Source organism: Scyliorhinus torazame, chromosome 3 (assembly GCF_047496885.1).
Source record: "Scyliorhinus torazame isolate Kashiwa2021f chromosome 3, sScyTor2.1, whole genome shotgun sequence".
In the NCBI taxonomy this organism is placed as follows: domain Eukaryota; kingdom Metazoa; phylum Chordata; class Chondrichthyes; order Carcharhiniformes; family Scyliorhinidae; genus Scyliorhinus; species Scyliorhinus torazame.
In genome coordinates, this window is record NC_092709.1 from 9,032,509 (window position 1) to 9,058,326 (window position 25,818).

The window sequence follows — 25,818 nt, forward strand, 5'->3', positions numbered from 1 at the left end:
TCTGTATTATTTTCCAGTTCCGATGAAACGTCACAGATTTGAAATGTTAACTCTGTTCCTCTCTCCACTTGTGCTGTCTGTCTTCCTGAGTATCCCCAGCAGACTCTGTTCATTTATTTATTATTTCTAACATCCAACGTGCTTTGACATTTGTAGTAACTGCTTGTTATCTAAAGTTATGTTGCAGAAAAAGTGTACAAGATCAATGTGGTCATTAAAAATTGAAACATTTTGTTTAAAATCATCAGTGCCTGAATCAGGGTGTTATTGTTGTGGGACACAAAACCCCTTTGCAGTGATTGTAAAGGGGCAATTCTCTGCTCCCGCGCCGTTTCAGAGAATCACCTGGGTCGCCAAATTTTCCCGCGACGCCAGTCCGACGCCCTCCCACGATTCACGGAAGCGGACAGATCGGCACAATTGCGTTTTGCGCGGCGCGGTCCAGTGAATCGCCCAAGACAGCCAAAATGGCGATTCACCGGTACCCCCACGATTCTCAGTGCCAGATGGGCCGAGCGGCCTACCCAAAACGGCGGGTTCCCCCCGGCGCCATCCACACCTGGTCGCTGCCGGCAGGAACAACGCGGGAACTTTGAGGGGGTGGCCTGCAGGGGGGGGGGGTATCCGGCACCGGGGTGGGCCTCAAATGGGGTATGGCCCGCGATCGGTGCCCACCGATCGTCGGGCCAGCCTCTCTGGAGGAGGACCTCCTTTCTTCCGCAGCCCCGCAAGATCCATCGGACATCTTCTAGTGGGGCGGACTCAGGGAGGACGGCAACCGCGCATGCGCGGGTGACGCCAGTTATGCGGCGCTGCCTTTACACGGCGCCAAGGCCTGGCGCGCGTAAATGACGCAGCACCGCTCCAAGCCCATTTTTGGGCCCTGAATCGGTCGGGATAGGGGCCGTTTCACGCAGTCGTGAACCTCGACGGCGTTCACAACGGCGCGAACACTCTGTCTCCATTTCAGAGAATCGCGTGGGTATCCACATCAAACGTGAAGAGCAAAACCCTGCAAGTTCATTGGTTAATTCACACACTTTAAACAAGTTCCAGGGCTGATCTGGCCTTATGGAACCAAAATGATTTCCCTTCAACACCCAACTTTTTACATCATTTCTTATCCTAGTCCATTTATGTTTCACTATTACAACATCCTCCTTTCACGTCCCTTTTTAAAAAAAAAAATTCCTATCTTTTATAAAAAGTTTTCAAGCTGTCAATCAAATCGTTGTGCTGAAGTTTTCGAAATTCATAAACTGTCAAAACCCACTTCTCAAACTGGAACGGCGATACTTTCCCGTCAGTTTAGGCTGCTTATGTCTGATCTGTTCTGACATGTCCAATGGTAAAAACAGCACTGACCCTTTAAGATGCCACCTGTGCCCTCCCAATGGGAACTCCAAACTCACAGGACCTTGTTACAATAAAAATAATCTTTATTGTTAAAGTAGGCTTACATTAACACTGCAATGAAGTTACTTTGAAAATCCCCTAGTTGCCACATTCCGGCGCCTGTTCGGGTACACAGAGGGAGAATTCAGAATGCCCAAATTGCCTAACAGCATGTATTTTGGGCAAGTTAGTTACAGAACCCGTTTGGAGCAAAAGGACAATCAAATGCTGGTGAGGTCAGCTGGAATTAATAAGTTACTGGACACAGTTAATGTAACAATCTAAAGTGAAATTGGCAGCACGACCTTCCCCACTAGTTGGGCTAGAGATCCCTCCGACCCACTCGATTGCTGCTCTTCCTGTTCATGGATTCGAGTAGCTCTCATTGTCTCCCTCCAAACTGCTGAGTGACCCAAAAGAAAGTTCCTTCTGTGCGTGGCTGGTGTTCCCTCTGATTTGCAAACTCCGCCAATTCTTCCCAAAACTCCAACATCAACCTCAAGTGTGCGAAACAGTAAACTATACAGCTCCCTTTGTTCAGGCTTTGTTGAATCGAGGATTTTCAGCCTGGGTATAGCGTCCTAACTTGGGTGTTCAAATCGTTTGCACTGTTGACACATCTCAAGCCAATGAACAACATCAGTGATGGAATTGGAAATAGTGCAGCCAAGGGTGGCCTTGGGCACAGAAGCTGAGAAGCTTTCCTGGCAGGAATATCCTCCTCTTCTTGACCACAAATTGTCACCAACATCAACCCCCCCCCCCCCACAAATTTGAAATAAAACATGCCTGAAAGAGGAATCGCCAGCTATTATCAAAACTGGACTGATATAGGTCAATTCTTAAACTCAGGAGTAGAATAACTTATTTTTGCCAGTGCAGAAAGATTGAGAGCGATGAAATGATTGGAAAGCATTCAATGGTAACCAAATTCATTCAGATAAGACGGTTGTGTATGAGGAGTGATGAGCATCATAGTAGGATCACAAAAGGTTTTTGTACAGTGATGAACATTCACAGTCACTGCCCCGCTTTCCGATCAATCAGAACTCGGGCTTCTTTCCTTATTTGTTCAAAGGATGCGGGCAACTCAGGAACAACCAGCATTTACTGCCCATCACTAATCAACCTCGGGGAGGTCACGGCAATTTTGGATGCAAGAGGTCGGAAAATAATTTGACAATAAAACTAGAAATATATTTGTAACGAACATTCCGGCAGGTTACACGTGAATTCCCGCCTGTAAATCACGCAAATAGAGCAAGTGGAGTGTGGTTGAGGGGGGGGGGGGTTGTAAACAAACTTTCATGACCAACCTCGCTTTAGAAGAATCCGATTGAAGCCCCGTTTGATTGTAGGCGACTAGCCGAAATCTCAAGGAGACCAAGCCTGAAGGAAGCAGAACTGCACGGCTGGTCCCAAGTGACTGATGTTGGGCTGCATGATATGGTAACCGAAAGAGGAAGCGAGTCGAATATTTAAATACTACATGATGTGGGAGGGAGGTTTCTGGCCAGAGGGATGAGCAGTTCCATTCTGGGAATAAAGTCCCCCCCCCCATACCTATCAGACTTGAGGCAGTTAAGAAATAACCTGATACAGGTCAGGATGATCTGGTAAATGAAGAAAGATTGTTTCTGCTCATCAGCAGTTTGAAAGGAACTGAAGGGTTACTTTTTTAAATTAAATTCATTCAATCATGGGATATGGAACATTTTTGCCCTTCCCTCCTTGCCCCAGGGGGTGGTGAGCTGCCTTCTTGATCCGCCGCAGTCTTTGAGGCGTAGGTACACCTACTGTGCTGTTAGGGAGGGAGTTCCAGGATGTTGCCCCAGCGACAGTGAAGGAACGGCCGATATATTTCCAAGTCGGGGTGGTGAGTGACTTGGAAGGGAACCTCCAGGTGGTGGGGTTCCAGGTATCTGCTGCTCTTGTCCTTCTAGATGGTCGAGGTTGTGAGTTTGGAAGGTGCTGTCGAAGGAGCCTTGGTGAGATACTGCAGTGCATCTTGTAGATGGTACACTCGATTCATCGGTGGTGGAGGGTTTGAATGTTTGTGGAAGGGGAGCAATCAAGCGGGGCTGCTGTAACCAATCACTATTTGGAATGTAACCAATCACTATTTGTTACTGTACCATTTGTCAATGTTCTCTGTTGATTATTCTTTTGTCTATGTACGTACTGTGTATGTTCCCTTGGCCACAGAAACATACTTTTCATTGTTCTTCGGTACATGTGACAATAAATATCAATCAATCAATGAATTGTCCTGGATGGTGTTTAGTTTCTTGAGTGTTGTTGGAGCTGTAATGGAGAGTATTCCATTAGACTCCTGACTTGTGCGTTGTTGTTGGTGGACAGGCTTTGAGGGTTCAGAAGGTGAATCCTACTCGCTGTAGGATTCCTAGCCTTTGACCTGCCTTGGTAGCCACAGTATTAATGTGACTAGTCCAGTTCCGTTTCTGATCAATGGTAACCCCCAGGATGTTGATTATGGAGGATTCAGAGATGGTAATACCATTAAATGTCATGGGGTGATGGTTAGATCCTCTCTTGTAGGAGATGGTCATTGCCTGGCACTGGTGTGGTGCGAACGTAACTTTCCACTTGTCAGCTCAAGCCTGCTCCAGGTCTTGCTGCATTTGGACAGGGACTGCTTCATTATCTGAGGAGTTGCGAATGGTGCTGAACATTGTGCAGTCATCAGCGAACATCCCCATTTCTGACCTTATGATGGAAGGGAGGTCATTGATGAAGCAGCTGATGATGTTTGGGCCGAGGACACTACCCTGAGGAACTCCTGCTGTGATGTCCTGGATCTGAGATGATTGACCTCCAACCACCACAACCATCTTCCTTTGTGCCGGGTATGACTCCAACTAGCAGAGAGTTTTCCCCCTGATTCCCATTGACTCCAGTTTAGCTCGGGCTCCTTGATGTCATACTCGGCCAAATACTGCCTTAGTGTCCAGGGCAGTCACTCTCACCTCACCGCTGGCATTCAGCTCTTTTGTCCATATTTGAACCAAGGCTGTAATGAGGTCAGGAGACATGACTCTAGCGGAACTCAAACTGAGCGTCCGTGAGCAGGTTATTGCTGAGTCAGTGCCGCTTGATAGCACTGTTGGTGACTCCTTCCCTCACTTTGCTGACGATGGAGAGTAGACTGATTGGGCGGTAATGGGCTGGGTCGGATTTGTGCCATTTCTTAAAATCCTGGGATCTTGCGCAGACTTTGGCAACACCGTGGCAACCATCCACAACCAGCCTGGAGATGTCAGGAATTGGAGTTTAATCTCCAGGACACTGCATTAATGTCTTGGATGATCCATTAGGGAGGTGCGGGCAGTTGGAGGCCAGAGATCGGGCGATGCAACCTCGAGAAATATGTCCCCCCAGAGTTGGCAACAGCGCTAAGGCAAGGATTGAGAAAATGCCAGACTAGAACAGGAGAGGGCATTCTTCGATGGCCAGCTGAATGAAGATCATTCTTGGAAAGAATCAAGTACCTTCAGCTCTGTCTTTAGTTGTCCACTGGGGAGTACTCACTGCACCCACATTGGAGATGTACATTCCAAAGTGTTCACATCTGTCATGTGAGAGTACCTTTAAGAAATGGGTGTTTATAAATGGGTGTGTATATAAATATCTGTAGTGAGAGTACCTTCAAGAAATGGGTGTTTATAAATGGGTGTGTATATAAATATCTGTAGTGACAGTACCTTTAAGAAATGGATGTTTATTATTGCAGTGATGTCAGAGAGTGAGTGGAGCTGGGCTGTGTGTCAGCTTTTTACTTTCGTTTTAGGCTGTTTGCTGCAGGGTGTGTTTTAGTTTCGGTTTCAGAGCTGGATAGCTGCAGTCACCGCCAGAAGGTGTATTAGAGTCTCTCTCTGCATCTAAAGACTGTAAATCAATCCTGGTGATTTAAAACTAATAACAGTAATGACTTTAACCTTGATGTGCTTCTGGTAAAAGGTGTTTTAAGTCTTATGGATGTTAAAAGGAAAGCTTAAAGAATTACTTAGTGTTGTATTCTTTGTGGGTTGTATTTGAATTAATGGTTGCTAAGATGTTCACTGTTTGTTTTAAAAAGGTTAACTTGAGTTCATAGAATAAACATTGTTTTGCTTTAAGAAATACTTTTCCAGTTCTGCTGTCCCACACCTGTAGAGTGGGCCGTGTGCTCCCCATACCACAATCTATTAAAAGTTGTGGGTCAGGTGAACTCCATGATACACTTTGGGGTTCTCTAAATTCTGGCCCATAACAAATTGGGGGCTCGAGGGGGATAAAAGTCTATCTATTGGATTGGCTTAGTGAACTTAAAGACAGTGAGGGGGTGAGCATATTGTGGTTGCTTTTCAGTTGTGGTATTTTAGTTTAAATGGGGAGTGTGTTGTGGACAATGGCTCTTTCAGAGGCTCAGAAGTTTTTGGGGGTGGAGACGGTCACACACTGTACCTTACGGACAAAGACTAAAAGCAGACTGTTAGATTTGGCAAAAACATTGCAATTAACATGACCTGACAAAATGCAAAAAGATGAGGTAATTGTGGCAGTGGCTAAACATTTGAAGTTGCCTGAGATAGAGTTTAACTCATTAGTTAAAGTTTGGTTTATGACATCAGTTTCAGCCTGTGAGGGAAATGGCAAAACTTCAGTTGCAAATTAAATAAATGGAACAAGAGCAAGAATTAAAGCAGCTTGAATACGAAAGAGATAGAGAGGAAAAAGAAAGAGAAAGGGAGATACAGATCAGGGAAAAAGATAAAGAGAGTGAGTTTGAACTTCAGAAAATGGCCATGAAACATGACAGTCAGTTAAAATTGGCAGGCATAAAGGAAAATGTACAGTTGGATGATAGTGATGAGGATAGTGAGAAAGAGCGTCATAGTCTAAGGCTTGGTGAGAATCTATTTAAATGCGTCCAAGCATTGCCAAGGTTTGACGAGGAGGTGGAAGCTTTGTTCATTTCATTTGAGAAAGTTGCTAAACAAATGAAATGGCCACAGGACATGTGGGTATTACTGATTCAAACAAAGCTGTTGGGTAGGGCTAGTGAAGTGTTTGCATCACTACCGGAGGAGGTATCTGGGACGTATGAGGAGGTGAAAAAATCCATCTCAGGTGCATATGAACTGGTGCCTGAAGCTTACAGACAAAGATTTAGACATTTAAGGAAAGAATTTGGTCAGACATACATGGAATTTGAAAGGCTCAAACAGAATAATTTTGATAGGTGGATAAAGGCTTTGAAAATAGACCAAACGTATGAAGCTCTCAGAGAAATTATACTTTTGGAGGCTTTTTCAATTCCTGATGTAGTGAGAACTCATGTGGAAGAACAGAGGGTTAAAACTGCGAGATTAGCAGCAGAAATGGCAGATGATTATGAATTAGTTCATAAATCAAAGTTTGGTTGCCGACATCAGTTTCAGCCGGTGAGGGATAGAAACTGGGGACATGAGAAATACTCAATTGGGAAAGGTAAAGGTGATCTGATGGGAGATAATAAGGGGAGTGTACCTCAGACTATAAAAGAAATCCAGGAGGGTGGAAGACACATGAAAAGTTTCAAATGTTTTCACTGTAATAAACTAGGCCATGTAAAGTCACAGTGTTGGTGGTTGAAGAAAAGCACTGGGAAGGCTGATGTGGTAACACAGGATAAGACAATGGGGTTTGTTAAAGTGGTGAAGGAAAGCCCAAGTGAAGCGAAGGAGGTGCAAAAGATTGTACAGCCTGATCAAGAGGTGATTGATAAGAAGGTGCCAGATCTCTTTAAAGAATTTACTTCTGTGGGTAAAGTTTACTCATGTGTATCAGGAGGAGCAGGTAAATAAGTCACAATTTTAAGAGACATGGGAGCTAGTCAATCTTTAGTGGAAAGAGATGAGGAGTTATGTAGTCTGGGAAGAATGTTACCAGAAAAGGTGGCAATATGTGGAATTCAGGGTGAGAGGAGTAGTGTTAAATTATATAACGTAAGGTTGGAAAGTCCAGTGAAGAATGGTGAAGTGGTATTAGGAGTAATAGAGAAACTACCTTGTCCAGAAATACAGTTTATCTTGGGTTGCAGGTGGGAGTGATGCCTACTGTGGTTGATAAGCCAGTGCAAAATCAGACAACTGAAGTGTTGAAGACAGATATCCTGGGATTTTTCCAGATTGTGTAGTAACAAGGTCGCAAAGTCACATGTTAAGACAAGAGGAGAAATCAAAGAGTGAAGATGAAGTTGAAGTGCAATTATCAGAAACGATTTTTGATCAGATGGTTGAAAAAGAACAAGACCAGGTGGAGGATGAGGCGGATATTTTTAGTCCAGGAAAATTGGCGGAGTTACACAGAAAGATGTAGAAATAAAACGGATGAATCAGAAAGCATACACGGAAGAGGAATCTGCGTGTATACCAGAGTGTTATTACCGTAAAAGTGATGTCTTGATGAGAAAATGGAGATCTTTACATATGCAGGCAGATGAAAAGTAGGCAGAAGTTCATCAAGTAGTATTGCCGGTAGGGTATAGAAAGGAGATGTTGCAAGTTGCACATGAGGTACCAGTGGGAGGTCATTTGGGAATAAGGAAAACTCAAGCTAAAATCCAGAAACATTTTTATTGGCCTGGACTACATAAGGATGTAGTTAAATTTTGTCAATCATGTTACACATGTCAAATGATAGGGAAACCTCAAGCAGTGATAAAACTAGTGCCCTTAATACCCATTCCAGCATTTGAGGAACCTTTTACAAGGGTCCTAATTGATTGCGTAGGACCGCTCCCTAAAACAATAAGTGGGAATCAATATCTGTTGACTATAATGGATGTATCTACTAGGTTTCCAGAGGCCATTCCAGTACGTAATATTAGAGCTAAAAAGATTGTGGAGGAGTTACTTAAATTCTTTACTAGATATGGACTACCCACAGAAATACAATCGGATCAAGGTTCGAATTTTATCTCAAGGCTATTCAAAGTTATGGATATCTTAGGAATAAAACAATTGAAATCGACTGCGTACCATCCAGAATCGCAGGGAGCGTTAGCAAGGTGGCGTCAGACATTAAAGACAATGTTGAGGGCTTATTGTCAAGATTATCCAGAGAAAATGAAAATGAAAATAAAAATCGCTTATTGTCACAAGTAGGCTTCAATGAAGTTACTGTGAAAAGCCCCTAGTCGCCACATTCCAGCGCCTGTTTTGGGAGGCTGTTACGGGATTGGGATAAAGGAATTTGATCCGTACTGTTTGCAATTAGGGGTGCAGCTAATGAGTCAACCAAATTTAGTCCTTTTGAACTAATTTGTGGTCATGAGGTAAGAGGACCACTTAAATTGAATGAGGAAAAATTGGTGAGTGAGAAATTGGATATTACATTATTGGATTACATGTCAAATTTTGGGGATCAATTAAATAGAGCAGGTGAATTGGCTAGACAACATTTGAAAGTTGCACAAAATGTGATGAAACGGGTAGCGGACAAGAAATCCAAAGTTCGTAGTTTTGCCAGTGGAGATAGAGTTTTAGTGTTGTTATCAGTGGTAGGGGAGCCTTTAGGGGAGACATACTGGCACTGGAGCGGGTCCAGCGGAGATTCACATGGATGATCCCAGGAATGGTAGGCCTAACATACGATGAACGTCTGAGGATCCTGGGATTATATTCATTGGAGTTTAGGAGTTTGAGGGGAGATCTAATAGAAACTTACAAGATAATGAATGGCTTAGATAGGGTGGACGTAGGGAAGTTGTTTCCATCAGGGGAGACTAGGACCCGGGGGCACAGCCTTGGAATAAAAGGGAGTCACTTTAGAACAGAGATGAGGAGAAATTTCTTCAGCCAGAGTGTGGTGGGTCTGTGGAATTCATTGCCACAGAGGGCGGTGGAGGCCGGGACGTTGGGTGTCTTTAAGACAGAAGTTGATAAATTCTTGATTTCTCGAGGAATTAAGGGCTATGGAGAGATAGCGGGTAAATGGAGTTGAAATCAGCCATGATTGAATGGTGGAGTGGACTCGATGGGCCGAATGGCCTTACTTCCGCTCCTATGTCTTACGGTCTTATGGTCTTATGGTCTTTAAAAGCTAGGTTTTGTGGACCTTATCAGATTGAAAGGAAATTAAGTGAGGGGAATTATGTAGTAAAAACACCAGATAGAAGGAAGACTCACCGAGTGTGTCATTTGAATATGCTTAAAAGGTACTTTGAAAGGGAAGGAGAGAAAATGGAGGAGGTTTTAATGATTCTAACTCAAAGTGACAAACCAAATCCAGATGACTTGGAATTTGACATACCTTAAATTAAATTGGAAAACGAGGATGTTCTTAAAAAGTGGGATAAATTGTTGAGTTACCTTCCAGAGGAAAAACGGACTGACCTGAAAGAGTTATTGATATCACGTGGGCAAGTTTGTAGAGATAAATTGGGATGTACTAAAATGGCTACACATGATGTATTTGTGGGAAATGCTGTTCCAATCAAACAACATCTATATAGACTGAACCCTTTAAAATTGGCACAGGTTAACAAAGAGATTGAGAGTATGCTTAAAAATGGCATAATTGAAGTGGGTTGCAGCCAATGGAGCTCACCCACAGTGATGGTACCAAAACCAGACGGTACCCAACGGTTGCGTGTGGACTATAGAAAAGTTAATGCAGTTACAAGAATGGACTCTTATCCTATCCCAAGTTTGGAGGATTGCATTGAGAAAGTGGGACAATCAGCTTTTATTTCCAAACTGGGTTTATTTAAAGGTTACTGGCAGATACCTTTATCCGAAAGGGCGAAGGAGATTTCAGCTTTTGTGACTCCAGATGGTATATACCAATTCAAAGTTATGCCATTTGGCATGAAGAACGTCCCAGCCACATTTCAACGGTTAACTAACAAAGTCGTTTCAGGATTACCCAATTGTGCGGTATACATCGACAATCTGGTCATTTTCAGCCAGTCATGGAACGAACATTTAAAACATTTGATGGAGTTATTCAATCGACTTCAAGAGGCGGGTTTGGTGATAAACCTAGCCAAAAGTGAATTTGGAAAAGCCCAAGTCACTTTCCTTGAGGAGTTTCGATACCCTCAAGACGAATGGAAATAATGCGATTTCTTGGCATGAGTGGATTTGATCGAACATTTGTGCAAAAGTTTTGTAGCGTGATTGCTCCACTGATGGAAAAGTCGAAAATTTCAACGGACAGCGGACTTTCAACAGGCCTGAAAGCTGTGATAACCGATGCTCATCTGATAAATTGTTGAGTTACCTTCCAGACTGACCTGAAAGAGTTATTGTAGAATTACAAGGGACTCTGTGATCAGATTGAACTAAAGTATCTGACTTTAAAGAGAAATGCCGAGGCACAGAAGAATGGATGGATCGTGCAAAGACCTTCTTGTTCAAAGAGACTGTCAATCGAGAAGGATTTCAGTTGGAAGAAGAAAAAGAAAAAGAAATTGGACTATATTATTATACCTGTTTGCATGTGTTGTTTTTGGAAACGTAAAAGTGTATTTACTGTGTGCATTCGCTAAAGGATAGTGAAAATGAAACCATCTTGAAGTTGATGGGTTTTTTTTTTCTTGGGGTGAGGTGTCATGTGAGAGTACCTTTAAGAAATGGGTGTTTAAGAAATGTACCTTTCAGAAATGGGTGTTTATCAGTGATGTCAGAGTGTGGGTGGAGCTGGGCTGTCTGTCAGCTTTTTACTTTTGTTTTATGCTGTTTGCTGCAGGGTGTGTTTTAGTTTCGTTTTCGGTGTTGGAGCTGAAGCCAGGCAAAGCAGGTGTACTGCTGTTCTCTCTGCCATGAAAAGACTATCTCTTGATCATTTGGTGAATTCAGAATTATAAATGTTCTCCGTAGTGAACGTAAACCTCATGTGCTTCTGTTAAAAGGTCTTTCTTTTGTCTTCTGGATGTTGTTTGGGAAGTTATTAAGGGTTACTTAGTGTTGCATTCTTTGGGGGTTGTATTTGAATTGATGGTTGCTAAGATGTTCACTGTATGTTTTAAAAAGGTTAACTTGAGTTCATAGAATAAACATTGTTTTGCTTTAAAAAATACTTTTCGATTTCTGCTGTACCACCCCTGTAGAGTGGGCCGTGTGCTCCCCATACCACAATCTATTAAAAGTTGTGGGTCAGGTGAACTCCATGATACACTTTGGGGTTCTCTAAACCCTGACCCATAACACATCCTTAACCTTAAAAAGCACGACTTCCGGTTGCGGCGATGCAGAGCTAAGCCGCACATTTCGGCAGCTCCCGCTATCACGGACTTTTGGGCTCCCCAGAGGAGCCCCAACAGAAATTTTTGATTGAATCCCGTGTGGGAAGGTGAAGTAAGGTCCCCCTTACGTTGTATGGCAGGGATTAGCGGTGGAGCGTCGGAGAAAAAGGCTTTGCAGCAGCGGCAAAAGCGAGAGGGAAAAAACAAGATGGCGGAGGGCGGAGATCGAGCAGCATGGGGGCCGGACCAGCAGGAATTCCTCAGGCGCTGTGTGGAGGAGCTTAAAAAGGAGGTGCTGGCGCCAATGCTGTTGGTGATTGAGGGGCTGAAGGAGACCCAGAAGGCCCAGGCGGTGGAGCTCCATGAGGTGAGGTATAAAACTAATGAGAGCGAGGACGAGATCCTGGGCCTGGTGTAAAGATGGAGGCGCACGAGGCGGTGCACAGGAGGTGGGCCGAGAGACTCGAGGTCCTGGCGAACAGGTCGAGGAGGAAGAATCTCCGGATTCTGGGTCTCCCCGAAGGAGTGGAGGGAGCTGGTGCTGGGGGTACGTGAGCACGATGCTCCATTCGCTGATGGGTGCGGAGGTCTCTCCGAGCCCCCTGGAGCTGGAAGGAGCTCACCGGGTCCTGGCGAGGAGACCCAGGCCTGATGAGCTGCCAAGGGCGATAGTGGCAAGGTTCCATCGCTTCGCGGACAAAGAAAGTGTCCTGAGATGGGCCAAGAAGGTGCGGAGCAGTAGATGGGAGAATGCAGTGATCCGAGTCTACCAGGACTGGAGTGCGGAGGTGGCAAAGAGGAGAGCTAGCTTCAACCGGGCCAAGGCGGTGCTGCATAGAAAAAGAGTTAGGTTCGGCATGCTGCAGCCTGCGCGACTGTGGGTCACTTATCAGGACCGACGCCATTATTTTGAAACGCCAGAAGAGGCTTGGACCTTTATTCAGACGGAAAAACTGGACTCGAGCTGAGGGGCTGTGGTTGTGGGGGGGATGCCGATATATACGGGGTTGTAAATATGGGTAAAGAATGTTTCATGGGTGGGATGATGGATGGGGATGTGGGAAGAGTTCTTGTTTTTTTTTCTGTTGACGAGATAGTGGGAAATGTGGGCGTCGGTGCTGGAGGGAGGTGAGACTCGGGGATGGGGTAACTGGGATAAGGGCCGCAGCAGGAGCTGCACCACAGGGGGCGGGGCTGGCTCAGGAAAGCGTGGGCTTTTTCCTGCGCTAGGGAGGGGGGGGGATGGAGGAAGGTAAGGAGGAGGAGGGATTCCCACACAGGGGAGATCAACGGGAAGGCGGGGGAAGCCGGGGTCAGCAGAAGTCAGCTGACTCACGGAAATAGTATGGGGGGAGCAAAAGAGCTAGATGCGGATCTAGCGGGGAGGGGGGGGGGGGAGGGAAGGGGGGGGAGAGGGGGGACGACAATAGGGCTGCAGCTGCACTGGCCGAGGGGGAACTGAAAATGGAAGAGGTGGTCGGGGCGGGGGTTCCCCGTCGCGGGGACTGGAGGGTGCGGGAGGCGCGGGCACGGGACTGGCGGACTGAAGGCAGACGTGGCCATGCTTCAGGAGACTCATCTGAAGGTGGCAGATCAGGTCAGGTTAAGGAAGTGATGGGTAGGACAGGTGTTCCATTCGGGGCTGGATGCGAAGAATAGAGGGGTGGCAATACTGGTGGGGAAGCGGGTGTCGTTTGTGGCCAAGAACATAGTAGCGGACAATGGAGGCCGATACGTGATGGTGAGCGGTAGGTTGCAGGGGACGGAGGTGGTATTGGTAAATGTATACGCCCCGAACTGGGACGATGCTGGATTCATGAAACGGATGTTGGGGCGTATTCCAGACTTGGAGGTAGGAAGCTTGATAATGGGGGGGGATTTCAACACGGTGTTGGACCCAGCATTAGATCGTTCCAGATCTAGGACGGGGAAGAGGCCGGCGGCGGCCAAGGTGCTCAGGGGGTTTATGGATCAGATTGGGGTGGAGTAGATCCGTGGAGATTTGCCAGGCCTTTGGCCAGAGAATTTTCTTTTTTCTCCCATGTACATAAGGCCTACTCACGGATAGATTTTTTTGTTCTGGGCAGGGCATTGATCCCGAAAGTGAAGGGAACGGAGTATTCAGCCATAGCCATTTCAGACCACGCCCCGCATTGGGTGGAGCTGGAGCTGGGGGAGGAGAGGGACCAACGCCCGTTGTGGCGGTTGGACGTGGGACTGCTGGCAGACGAGGAGGTGTGTGGGAGGGTGTGGGGCTGTATCGAAAGGTACCTGGAGGCCAACGACAACGGGGAGGTGCAGGTGGGAGTAGTATGGGAGGCGCTGAAGGCGGTGGTCAGGGGAGAGTTAATCTCCATCAGGGCTCATAGGATGAAGAGAGAGGGCAGGGAAAGGGAGAGGTTAGTGGGGGAGATTTTAAGAGTGGACAGGAGATATGCAGAGGCCCCTGATGAGGGACTACTCAGGGAGAGGCGAAGTCTCCAGACGGAGTTCGACCTGTTGACCACAGGGAAGGCAGAGCCACAGTGGAGGAAGGCACAGGGGGCGATATATGAATATGGGGAGAAGGCGAGTCGGATGCTGGCACATCAGCTCCGTAAGAGGATGGCAGCGAGGGAAATAGGTGGAGTCAAGGATGGCAGGGGAACTACGGAGTGGAGTGCGGTGAAAGTGAATGAGGCATTCGAGGCCTTTTACGAGGAGCTGTATAGGTCCCAGCCCCCAGGGGGAAAAGAGGGGATGAGACAATTCTTGGACCAACTGGGGTTCCCGAGGGTGGAGGAGCAGGTGGTCGCTGGTTTGGGGGCGCCAATTGGGGTGGAGGAGCTGGTCAAAGGACTGGGGAGCATACAGGCAGGGAAGGCCCCGGGGCCGGATGGGTTCCCGGTGGAGTTTTATAGGAAGTATGTAGACCTGTTAGCCCCATTGCTGGTAAGGACCTTCAATGAAGCAAGGGAGGGGGGGACCCTGCCCCCGACAATGTCAGAGGCGACGATCTCTTTGATCTTGAAGTGGGATAAAGGACCCACTGCAATCTGGATCGTACAGGCCGATCTCGCTCCTCAATGTGGATGCAAAGTTGCTGGCAAAAGTGCTGGCCACGAGGATCGAGGACTGTGTCCCGGGGGTGATTCACGAGGACCAGACGGGATTCATAAAGGGTAGGCAGCTAAATACCAATGTGCGAAGGCTCCTAAATGTGATAATGATGCCATCGGTGGAGGGAGAAGCGGAGATAGTGACAGCTATGGTCGCGGAGAAGGCCTTTGACCGAGTAGAGTGGGAGTATCTCTGGGAAGTGTTGAGGAGGTTTGGGTTCGGGGGAGGGTTTATTAGTTGGGTTAAGCTCCTGTATAAAGCCCCGGTGGCGAGTGTGGTCACGAACCGGCGGAGGTCGGAGTATTTCTGGCTGTATCGAGGGATGAGACAGGGGTGCCCCTGTCCCCTCTGCTGTTTGCATTACCAATTGAACCTTTGGCCATGGCGTTAAGGGAGTCGGGGAAATGGAAGGGGGTGGTCCGAGGGGGAGAGGAACATTGAGTGTCGCTGTACGCAGATGACCTGTTGCTGTATGTGGCGGATCCAGTGGAGGGGATGGTTGAGGTCATGCAGATCCTCAGGGAGTTTGGAGACTTCTCGGGCGATAAGCTCAATGTGGGAAAGAGTGATCTCTTTGTGGTGCAGCCGGGGGATCAGGGAAGAGGGATAGTCGACCTACCGTTGAGGAGGGCGGAAAGGAGCTTTCGATACTTGGGGATTCAGGTAGCTAGGAGCTGGGGGGCACTGCACAAACTTAATTTGATGCGGCTGGTGGAACAGATGGAGGAGGACTTTAAAAGGTGGGACATGTTGCCACTCTCGCTATCGGGCAGGGTACAGTCGATTAAAATGGTGGTTCTCCCGAGGTTTCTTTTTGTATTCCCCAATTGTGATTGCCACGGCCCTTCTTTAATAGGGTAAGCAGGAGCATTATGGGATTTGTTGTGGGCGAGCAAGACCCGAGGGTAAGGAGGGGGTTCTTGGAGCGTAGCAGGGATAGAGGAGTGTTGGCGTTGCCGAATCTGGGTGGCTACTACTGGGCAGCCAACGTGGTGATGATCCGTAAGTGGGTGATGGAGGGAGAGGGGGCGGCGTGGAAGAGGTTGGAGATGGCCGTCCTGCAAAGGAACGAGCTGGGGGCGCTGGTGACGGCACCGCTGCCTCTCTCGCCGACAAGGTACACTACGAGCCCGATGGTGGCGGCAACGTTAAAGATCTGGGGGCAGTGGAGACGACACAGGGGTGCGATGGGAGCCTCGGTGTGGTCCCCGATCAGAGATAACCATCGGTTTGTCCCAGGAAGGATGGACGGGGGGTTTCAGAGCTGGCATCGGGCAGGGATTAGAAGAATGGGGGACCTATTCTTCGACGGACGTTTGCGAGCTTAGGGGCGCTGGAGGAGAAATTTGGGCTACCCCCGGGAAATGCTTTCAAGTATATGCAAGTGAGGGCGTTTGTGAGGCGGCAGGTGAGGGAATTCCCGCTGCTCCGGCACAGGGGATTCAAGACAGGGTGATTTTGGGCATATGGGTCAGGGAGGGGCAAGGGTGTCGGCGATATACCAGGAGATGAAAGAAGAGGGGGAGGCTTTGGGAGAGGAGCTGAAAGGTAAATGGGAAGAGGAGCTAGGGGAGGAGATTGAGGAGGGGCTGTGGGCTGATGCCCTAAGTAGGTTTAATTCCTCTTCCTCGTGTGCCAGGCTTAGCCTGATACAGTTTAAGGTAGTTCACAGAGCGCATATGACGGGGGCGAGGCTGAGTAGGTTCTTTGGGGTGGAGGACAGATGTGGGAGATGCTCAGGAAGTCCGGCATACCATGCCCATATGTTTTGGTCATGCCCGGCACTGGAGGGGTTCTGGAGGGGAGTTGCGGGAACAGTATCTAAGGTGGTGAAAGTCCGGGGTCAAGCCAAGCTGGGGGGCTAGCACTATTTGGAGTAGTGGCCGAGCGTTAGAAGAAGGTCGGACAGCAGCATCAGCAACCCGGGGGGGGGGGGGACATCTTTCTTGGGAAGGAGGGGGGGGAGGGGGAAGGGGGGTCTGTCTGGGGGCATTTGAGCAAGAAAATACATGAATGATCCAGGAAACTGATATGTACGGGAGGAATCCATTGTACAAAGCTCTGTATCATATTGACTTGCCATGTTCATGTCTTGCTATGCGAGCTTTCTTTCTTTTGTGTTACGGGGTTGGGGGGGGGGGGGGGGGGGGGGTTGTTTTGTATGGTTGAAAATTTTGCTTAAAATTCTTAATAAACATATTTTTTTAAAAACCTTAAAAAGCACAAGAATTATTTGGTGGGGGTGTGAAGAGTTCAGTTCCGACAGTAGTGAACAATAGGAGAAGCTGCATTAATTACATCATAATATTACATTGTTTTCTAAATTTTGTCCCAGTATAGAAAGAGGAACTGCACCGTTACTTTTTCCACTCAGACTTACTCAGTCAATTACAGCAAATTAGGTTTCCTTCCAATCACTCACTTAACCTCTTGAAACAATCCACATCAGCAGATGTCTGAAGGCACTTTCGGCTCCTATTTCACAACAGCAATAGTGCACCAATATAAACTTGCACTTTTTCCATTTCACAGTCCAAATGTCTCCACACATTCTCAGTACGATACGAGGAATTCCTATTAAACGGTGTGCGCGGAGTGGAGCAAATGACAGCGAGGCCCCCCTGAAGGTGGCCCACAGTTTGCCTCACCCCTTTTTAAATAAAATTTTTTATTAAGGCATTTGTATAAATACTGAACACAAACCAACATAATAGTAAGGACAAACAGAAACTTCATAATAAATAAATTACCCAAACGCCCAACCTCCTTGCCGTTTCCCTCTTCCAAACCTGCCTTTACTGTTTTAACCAGATGGCCTATTCCTGCTCCTAGTTCTTATGTTCTTATGTTAAGGCAAACTTAATTTTTTTCACTCTTGGGAACTCCGCCAGCTCCGCCTATAAAACAGGGAACACCACAGTTCCCGCTCATTCTAACAGGAGATAGCTCAGAGCACAGAGCTCACAGCGAGCCACTCAGACATAGACCATGTGCTGAGTGCCTCACTAAGATAGTGATAGGGCTGGGTCCACAGGTTAGCTGGTGAAGTACGAACCACAGCCAGCAGTTAGTAGTTATTATTGTTTAAGACAATTAAACAGAGTTGTACCATCTACAGCCGTGTTGGTTCGTTTGTGTATCGACAGATAGCAGGAGCACATCCACCTCTGGAAGTCCCCCCCTCATCTGATACACCAGCCGCGCCAGATTCAGTTTGTGCAGCTGTTCCCATCCCTGCGCCACCGGGATTCCCAAATACCTGAAACTCGCCCCTACCACCTTGAACAGCAGTTCCCCCAGCCTCTTCTCCTGCCCCGGACCTCGATCGGGAACACCTCACTACTTCCCATGTTTAGCTTATATCCGGAAAACTGACCAAACTCCTCTAAAATACTCAGAATCCCCCAAATACCTCCCAGCGGGTCTGAGATATAAAGCAACAGGTTGTCCACATGTAGCGAGGCCCTGTGCTCGACACCCACCCCCCCCCCCTCCCTCCTCGCACAATCCCTCTCCAACTCCTTGACGCTCTAAACGCCATTGCCAATGGCTCTATTGCCAAGCCAAAGAGGAACGGGGAGAGTGGGCACCCCTTGTCCCACGGTGGAGCCTGAACTACCCCGAGCTAACCCGAATCGATACACTCACCACCGGCACTGTACAATAAGTGGACCCAGTCTACAAACCTCTGCCTGAACCAAAAGCATAGACCATAGAATTTACAGTGCAGAAGGAGGCCATTTGGCCCATCGAGTCTGCACCGGCTCTTGGAAAGAGCACCCGATTTAACGCCACGCTTCCATTCTATCCCCGTAACCCCACCTAACTTTTTTTTGGACACAAAGGGTAATTTTAGCATAGCCAATCCACCTAACCTGCACATCTTTGGACTGTGGGAGGAAACCGGAGCACCCGGAGGAAACCCACGCACACACGGGGAGAACGTGCAGGCTCCGCACAGACAGTGACCCAAGCCGGGAATCGAACCGGGTCCCTGCCGCTGTGAAGCAACAGTGCTAACCGCTGTGCTACCGTGCTGCCCAACCGTCCCAACACTTCCAACAAGAACTCCCATTCCACCCGGTCAAACGCCTCTCTGCGTCCATTGCAACCGCCACCTCCACATCCTGTTCCATGATTACCACAATCAGGAATCTACTGATATTCGCCGACATTTGTCTCCCCTTTACCAACCACGGCTGGTCTTCCCCTGTCAGCCCCGGCACACAGTCCTCAAATCGCTACACCAAGATCTGTACCAACAATTTGGCATCCACATTTAGCAACGATATAAGGCAATGGGACCCACACTACTCTGGATATTTATCCATCTTTAATATTAAGGATATGGATGTCTGTGATAATATAGGGGGAAGTTCCCCCTTATCCCTTGCCTCATTAATAATAATAATCTTTATTAGTGTCACAAGTAGGCTTACATTAACGCTGCAATGAAGTTATTGTGCAAATCTCCCAGTCGCCACATTCCGGCGCCTGTTTGTGTACACGGAGGGAGAATTCAGAACGTCCAATCCACCTAACAAGCACGTCTTTCGGGACTAGTGGGAGGAAACCGGAGCACCCGGAGGAAACCCACGCAGACACGGGGAGAACGTGCAGACTCCGCACAGACAGTGACCCAAGCCGGGAATCGAACCTGGGACCCTGCCGCTGTGAAGCAACAGTGCTAACCGCTGTGCTACCGTGCCACCATGATCCTACCAGCAGGGGCCCCAGATCCCCAGCAAACGTCTCACAACATTGTACAGGAAACCCATCCGGGCCCGGGGCCTTCCCTGCCTGCAAATTTTCCCATGCCCTCCATCACCTCCACCAGTCCAATGGTGGCCCCCAGCCCCTTCACCAGGTCCTCCTCTATCTCGGGGCACCCAACCCATCCGGGAATCGCTGCCTTCCCTCCTCCCGGGTGGGGGCTCTGATTCGTGTAGCCTCTTATAAAACTCCTCGAACACCCCATTCACCCTCATTGAGTCCACTACCACACTTCTCCTCCCGCCCTTCACCCTTCCGATCTCCCTCGCCGCCTCCTGCTTCCTGAGTTGGTGGGCCAGCACCCTACTAGCCTCCTCCTCATAATCGTACACTGCCCCTCTGGGCCTCCGCAACCGCCCCACCACCTTCCCCATGGATACCAGCCCAAACTCCATCTGGAGCTTCTGCCTCTCCTTCAACAAGCCTGCCTCTGGGGCCTCCGAAAACCTTCTGCCCCCTTCAGAATCTCATCCACCAGCCTTTCCATCTCTGCTTGTGCCACCTTTTCCCTCTGCGCCCGGATCGAGTGTGTTACTTGCAAAAAGGCCACGTCCGCCTTCAAGCTCCTCAAGTGCACGAACACGCGCGACCGTTTAACCGGTCCATTCAGCCCTCTCACGTCCTCCTCCAGGACCACCCTCAGACATCCACCGTCACCATCTCCTTTCCTGCAGCACCACAGCAGACACACTTTTGTCAGCAGCCCCCCCCCCCCCCCCCCACCGAATTAAACAACAATCCCAACCCCCTCTACTACACTAACCACCTGGTCGCCCCCTACTGCGCTCCAGTTAACTTGCCCGCCCTGCTAGCCTGGCAGCCCCTGCCCATGGCGCCTAAACCTCCTACCGCCCCACTCACTCCCCTTCCCCCCCCCCCGTGCACTCACCTCCAGAGCTCAAACAACACTGAAATAAGAAAAAGGTGTTCTCGCCCTCCACGTTCCCGAAACATCCCACCACCAAACCCAACAAGACCTCTCAACGAAGAGAGATTCTCCCATAGCCAACAAACAAAAGGCAGTAAATACATTTAAAGACGGTGAAAACCAACATCTCCACCCCCCTCCTCCACCCTCTCCTGCCACTCCATTGTCTCTTAAAAACCCCACCGCCTCTTCTGGTATCCTAAAATAATGTTCTCGGCTGTTGCGAGTCACCCAGAGGCGGGCCAGGTACAGCATCCCGAACTTCACCCCCTTCTTAAAGAGGGCAGCCTTCGCCCGATTGAACCCGGCTCTCCTCTTCGCCAGGTCCGCGCCCAGGTCCTGGTACATCCAGAACTGAATACCGTCCCAGGTGCACCTCCCCGACTGCCCTGTCCACCGTAATATCTTCTCCATATCGAGGAACCGATGGAGTCGCCACCATCGACCTCGGCAGCTCGTTCGCCTGCGGCTTTTCCTCATGCGCCCAGTCAACCTCCAGGGGCTGGTCAAAGGCCCCCCCCCCCCCCATCAGCTTCTTGGCTATGTATGAGTCAGCGTGCGCTCCCTCAGGCATCCCCACAATTCTTCTCCGGGAGCAGTTCTCCAGGTCCTCCATATAGCCGCTTCTGGGTCTCCCGCATCATTCCGATCTCGGCCGGCAACATGGAAAGCTGCTCCTCGTGATCACCCAGTGCTTCCTCCACTTTCCGAATGGCCTGGCGCTGGGACTCCAGACTCTCTTCCACCCGATCAGTTCCACCAACTTGGCTAGGACCTCCTCTGCCGGCTGCAATTTTCATTTCAGAAGTCCACCAGCTGCTCCGTTGACCACTGGGCAGGCAGGGCTGACCCTTGACCCTCCACCATCTTGACCTGTGGTGAATGAAGATTCTCTTGCTCCAACAGCTCCCTCCTTCTCGACCCACTTCTGGCCCATGGATCCATCCACCTGCACCACCAGTGGAGTTTAACTTTCCTCAATCACCCCTACACCTTTCCCCACCAAAACATCCGCCCCGCAAAAACGGGGAAAAAGGACCAAAGAACCGCCATGAGCGGGAGCTGCCAAATGTGGGGCCACTGGCACCATGGCCATCACCGGAAGTGAGTTCACCAAACTCAATGTGCAGAATCTGCACAGACAGTGACCCAAACCGTGAATCGAAACCGGGACCCTGGTACTGTGAAGCAACAGTGCTATCCGCTGTGCTACCATGCGGCCCATTCATTGCAGTGTTAATGTAAGCCAGTGTTCGTCAAACTTTTTTTCCGGGGACCCATTTTTACCAACCGGCCAACCTTCGTGACCCAACCCGGCCGACCTTCGTGACCCAACCCGGCCGACCTTCGTGACCCAACCCGGCTGACCTTCGTGACCCAACCCGGCCGACCCCGGGGCTCCGCGACCCTCCTGACACCCGCCCGCGACCCACCCGCGAGTCGCGCCCCCGAGTTTGACGAACACTGATGTCACTGATGTGACACTAATAAAGATTATTATTATTATTTTATGACCATGTGAGGGCCTTCAGGTTAACACGTCACTGGACGGCAGCAGCTCCTGCATTGCAGCACTCCCCCCCCCCAGCGCTGCGCCAGGAGTGACGGCCTGGATTTTGTGCTCCAGCCTGTGAAGTTAGCTTTGAATCACAGCCTTCTGACTCAGAAACTATGCCAAGAAAATGACAAATACTTCATCAAAGCTTTGGATCAGTTGTGGGAAGCAACAGTCAGAGCTGCAAGAATCTGGGAGGGGCTTCGAAAACGCACAAGAACAAGTTATTGCCTCAGAAAGGGTTCCTGGTTATTAATTTTTTGCCATTGTCCAAATGAATTCGAATGGGCAGCTTCTCCTTCTGAATGAAACGCAGGAGTGAAAAATCGAGTCAGGTTCGGCTACATTTAAAATCCAGAGCTAAAGAAGCTGGATTCTTCCAACATCTGTAGCAGCTGGACTGGCACAGAATGATCAGATTGGGGGGAAGCAGGGTTGAAGGATAGGCAGAGAGAACTTGAAGCTCGCTGATCTCCAGTCTCCACCCCCCCCCCCCCCCCCCCCACATTTAATTTTGTGCACCGGATCAGAATTTTCGGGTTCATTGCAGGCTCCGGGGAAAAAATATTTAAGTTGTGGTAAAACCTGGCTTTTCTGTGAATTTGCACTTTTTAACCTTCTGTTAAACATGTAATTGGTGCACTCAGCGCAGGACAGGACTGAAGTGCTTTACTCATAGCAGCAAGTTTTGTATGAGGTTAAAAGCTGAAACTTTAATTGAAAATATTTAAGGGGCCATTTTTCTTACACCGGAGCACAGCAAGTTGTTTTTTTTCGGTACACATTCGGCAAAAGCTGTGCTTTATTATTGACCAACTCTAGGAAGCATTCTGGAAGTGAAGGGTACAAAAGGATTGCGGTATGAAAGTCAGAAAGTCGCACTGCAATGAGATCATACCTCAAGTGCTATGTAACAGTTTTGGCCTCCTTACCTAAAGAAAAAGATATTTGCCCTCAAGGGGTGCAATGGAGGCTCATTAGATTGAGTCCCTGTGCAAGAGAATTATCTTCATAGATCGGGAGTTTAGGAAAGGTGATTTCAGTGAAACTTATGAAATTCTGATGGAGCTTTAGAGTCGATGTTAAGAGGATTTTTCACCTAACAGGTGATCTGGAACTGGAGGTAACAGTCTCAGAACAGTGATGTGGAGAAATGTCTTCAGTCAAGGGCTTATAAATCTGGAAATTCTCTATCTTGGGACCCCACTGACGTTGTATATATTCAAGACAGAGACCCCGATAGGTTAGTGGATTCTGAGAGGGTCGAGAGATACACCTCTGCTTTGGTTTTGAATTTCAGCATTGCTGCAACAGCCTCAGTACTCAACACCGACAACTGCCAATCTCCAGACGCAATTCTGCAACTCATCCGCTTCATTCTGGATCACAACGTCTTCACCTTCGACAACAAGTTCTTCATCCAGACGCACGGAACAGCCATGGGGACCAAATTCACACCCCAATACGCCAACATCTTCATGCACAAGTTTGAACAGGACCTACTCACCACACAGGACCTTCAACCGACGTTATATACCAGATACATCGATGACATTTTTTTCCTTTGGACCCACGGCGAAGAATCACTGAAACGACTACACGATGACATTAATAAGTTCCATCCAACCATCAGACTCACCATGGACTACTCTCCAAAATCAGTTGCATTCTTGGAGACACTCGTCTCCATCAAGGACGGTCACCTCAGCACTTCGCTTTACCGCAAACCCACGGATAACCTCACGATGCTCCACTTCTCCAGCTTCCACCCTAAACACATTAAAGAAGCAATCCCCTATGGACAAGCTCTCCGTATACACAGGGTCTGCTCAGATGAGGAGGAGCGTAACAGACATCTACAGACGTTGAAAGATGCCCCCGTACGAACGGGATATGGCACTCGACGCAACAATCGACAGTTCCAACGCGCCACAGCGAAAAACCGCACCGACCTCCTCAGAAGACAAACATGGGACACAACCGACAGAATACCCTTCGTCGTCCAGTACTTCCCCGGAGCGGAGAAACTACGTCATCTTCTTCACAGCCTTCAACACGTCATTGATGAAGATGAACATCTTGCCAAGGTCATGTCCACACCCCCACTACTTGCCTTCAAACAACCGCGCAACTTCAAACAAACCATTGTTTGCAGCAAACTACCCAGTCTTCAGAACAGCGACCACGACACCACACAACCCTGCCATGGCAATCTTTGCAAGACGTGCCAGATCATCGACATGGATACCACTATTACACGTGAGAACACCGCCCACCAGGTACGCGGTACATACTCGTGCGACTCGGCCAACGTTGTCTACCTCATACGCTGCAGGAAAGGTTGTCCCGAAGCGTGGTGCATTGGCGAGACCATGCAGACGCTGCGACAACAAATGAATGGACATCGCGCAACAATCACCAGGCAGGAATGTTCCCTTCTAGTCGGGGAACACTTCAGCAGTCAAGGGCATTCAGCCTCTGATCTCCGGGTAAGCGTTCTCCAAGGCGGCCTTCAGGACGCGCGACAACGCAGAATTGCCGAGCAGAAATTTATAGCCAAGTTCCGCACACACGAGTGTGGCCTCATCCGGGACCTGGGATTCATGTCGCATTACATTCATCCCCCACCATCTGGCCTGCGAAATCCTACCAACTGTCCTGGCTTGACACAATTCACACCTCTTTAACCTGGGGTTACCCCATCTCTGGATCTGTAAAGATTTAATCACCTGCTAATGCTCACATTCCAAGCATTGTCTGGCATCTTTGAATCTGTCTATATATGTTTCTGGAACATACCTCTTCATTCACCTGAGGAAGGAGCAGCGCTCCGAAAGCTAGTGACATCGAAACAAACCTGTTGGACTTTAACCTGGTGTTGTAAGACTTCGTACTGTGCTCACCCCAGTCCAACGCCGGCATCTCCACATCATCGGTTTTGAATGTTCTTGGAGAACAGTGTTTCAGCAACATCACCAGATGTTGAAAGAAAAGCACATAAAATCGGGAGGGGGGTTGGGGGTCTTCCAACTTCCTTTGGGAGCTGGGGAAACAACAAGTTCTCTCCTGGATGATCAAAGCCTCTTGCATCCACTTGCATTTTTGCAGTGTCCCAGGGATCACCTAACATCTCATTCTGTGACCCAGCTTGTTAGCATGCACGCCTTGGTACTGAGTCGCACAAGGAAATATTAGGGCAGATGAATAAATGCACATACAAGATAGCACAATATTATCACATTACATCTGGTCATGAATAAACAGACCAGATATCTTGCTGTGGGATGGGATTCTTTTTTTCCCCTTATTCATTCCTGGGATGTGGGTGTCGCTAGCTGGGTCACCATTTATTGTCCATCCCTGAGGGCATTTAAGAGCCAACCACATTGCTGTGGGGCTGGAGTCACATGTCGGTCAGGCCGGGTAAAGACGGCAGATGTCCCAATGAACCAGATGGGTTTTTACGACAATCGACAATGGTTTTTCGGTCATCATTAGACTTTTAATTCCAGATTTTTGTTTTAATGAATTCAGATTCCACCATCGGCCCTGGTGGGATTGGAACCCCAGGTCCCCAGACCATTTCCCTGGGTCTATGGATTACTAGTCCAGCCACAGTACCACCACGCCACTGCCTCCCCTAGTTTGATCTAAGTTTGCAAGGGATATTGGACCACAATTCGCTGTGAATCACAGGATTGTTATGTCACAGGAGGCCATTGGGTCTGCACCAGCTCTCCTAATTAGCATTGTGACTTACAGTGCCACTCTCCTGTCTTTCCCCGTGACCCTGTGCACTCTTTCTATTAAAATAATCGTCTAATGTCCTAGGGCGGC

At 48.5% G+C, this 25,818-nt stretch overlaps 1 protein-coding gene across 2 annotated transcripts in view; it reads right to left on the minus strand.

Annotated features, from left to right (window-relative positions):
* dapp1 (dual adaptor of phosphotyrosine and 3-phosphoinositides) overlaps nt 1-25,818 on the minus strand; it is a 108,437-nt gene that overhangs the window by 52,628 nt on the left and 29,991 nt on the right. The window lies entirely within an intron of this gene.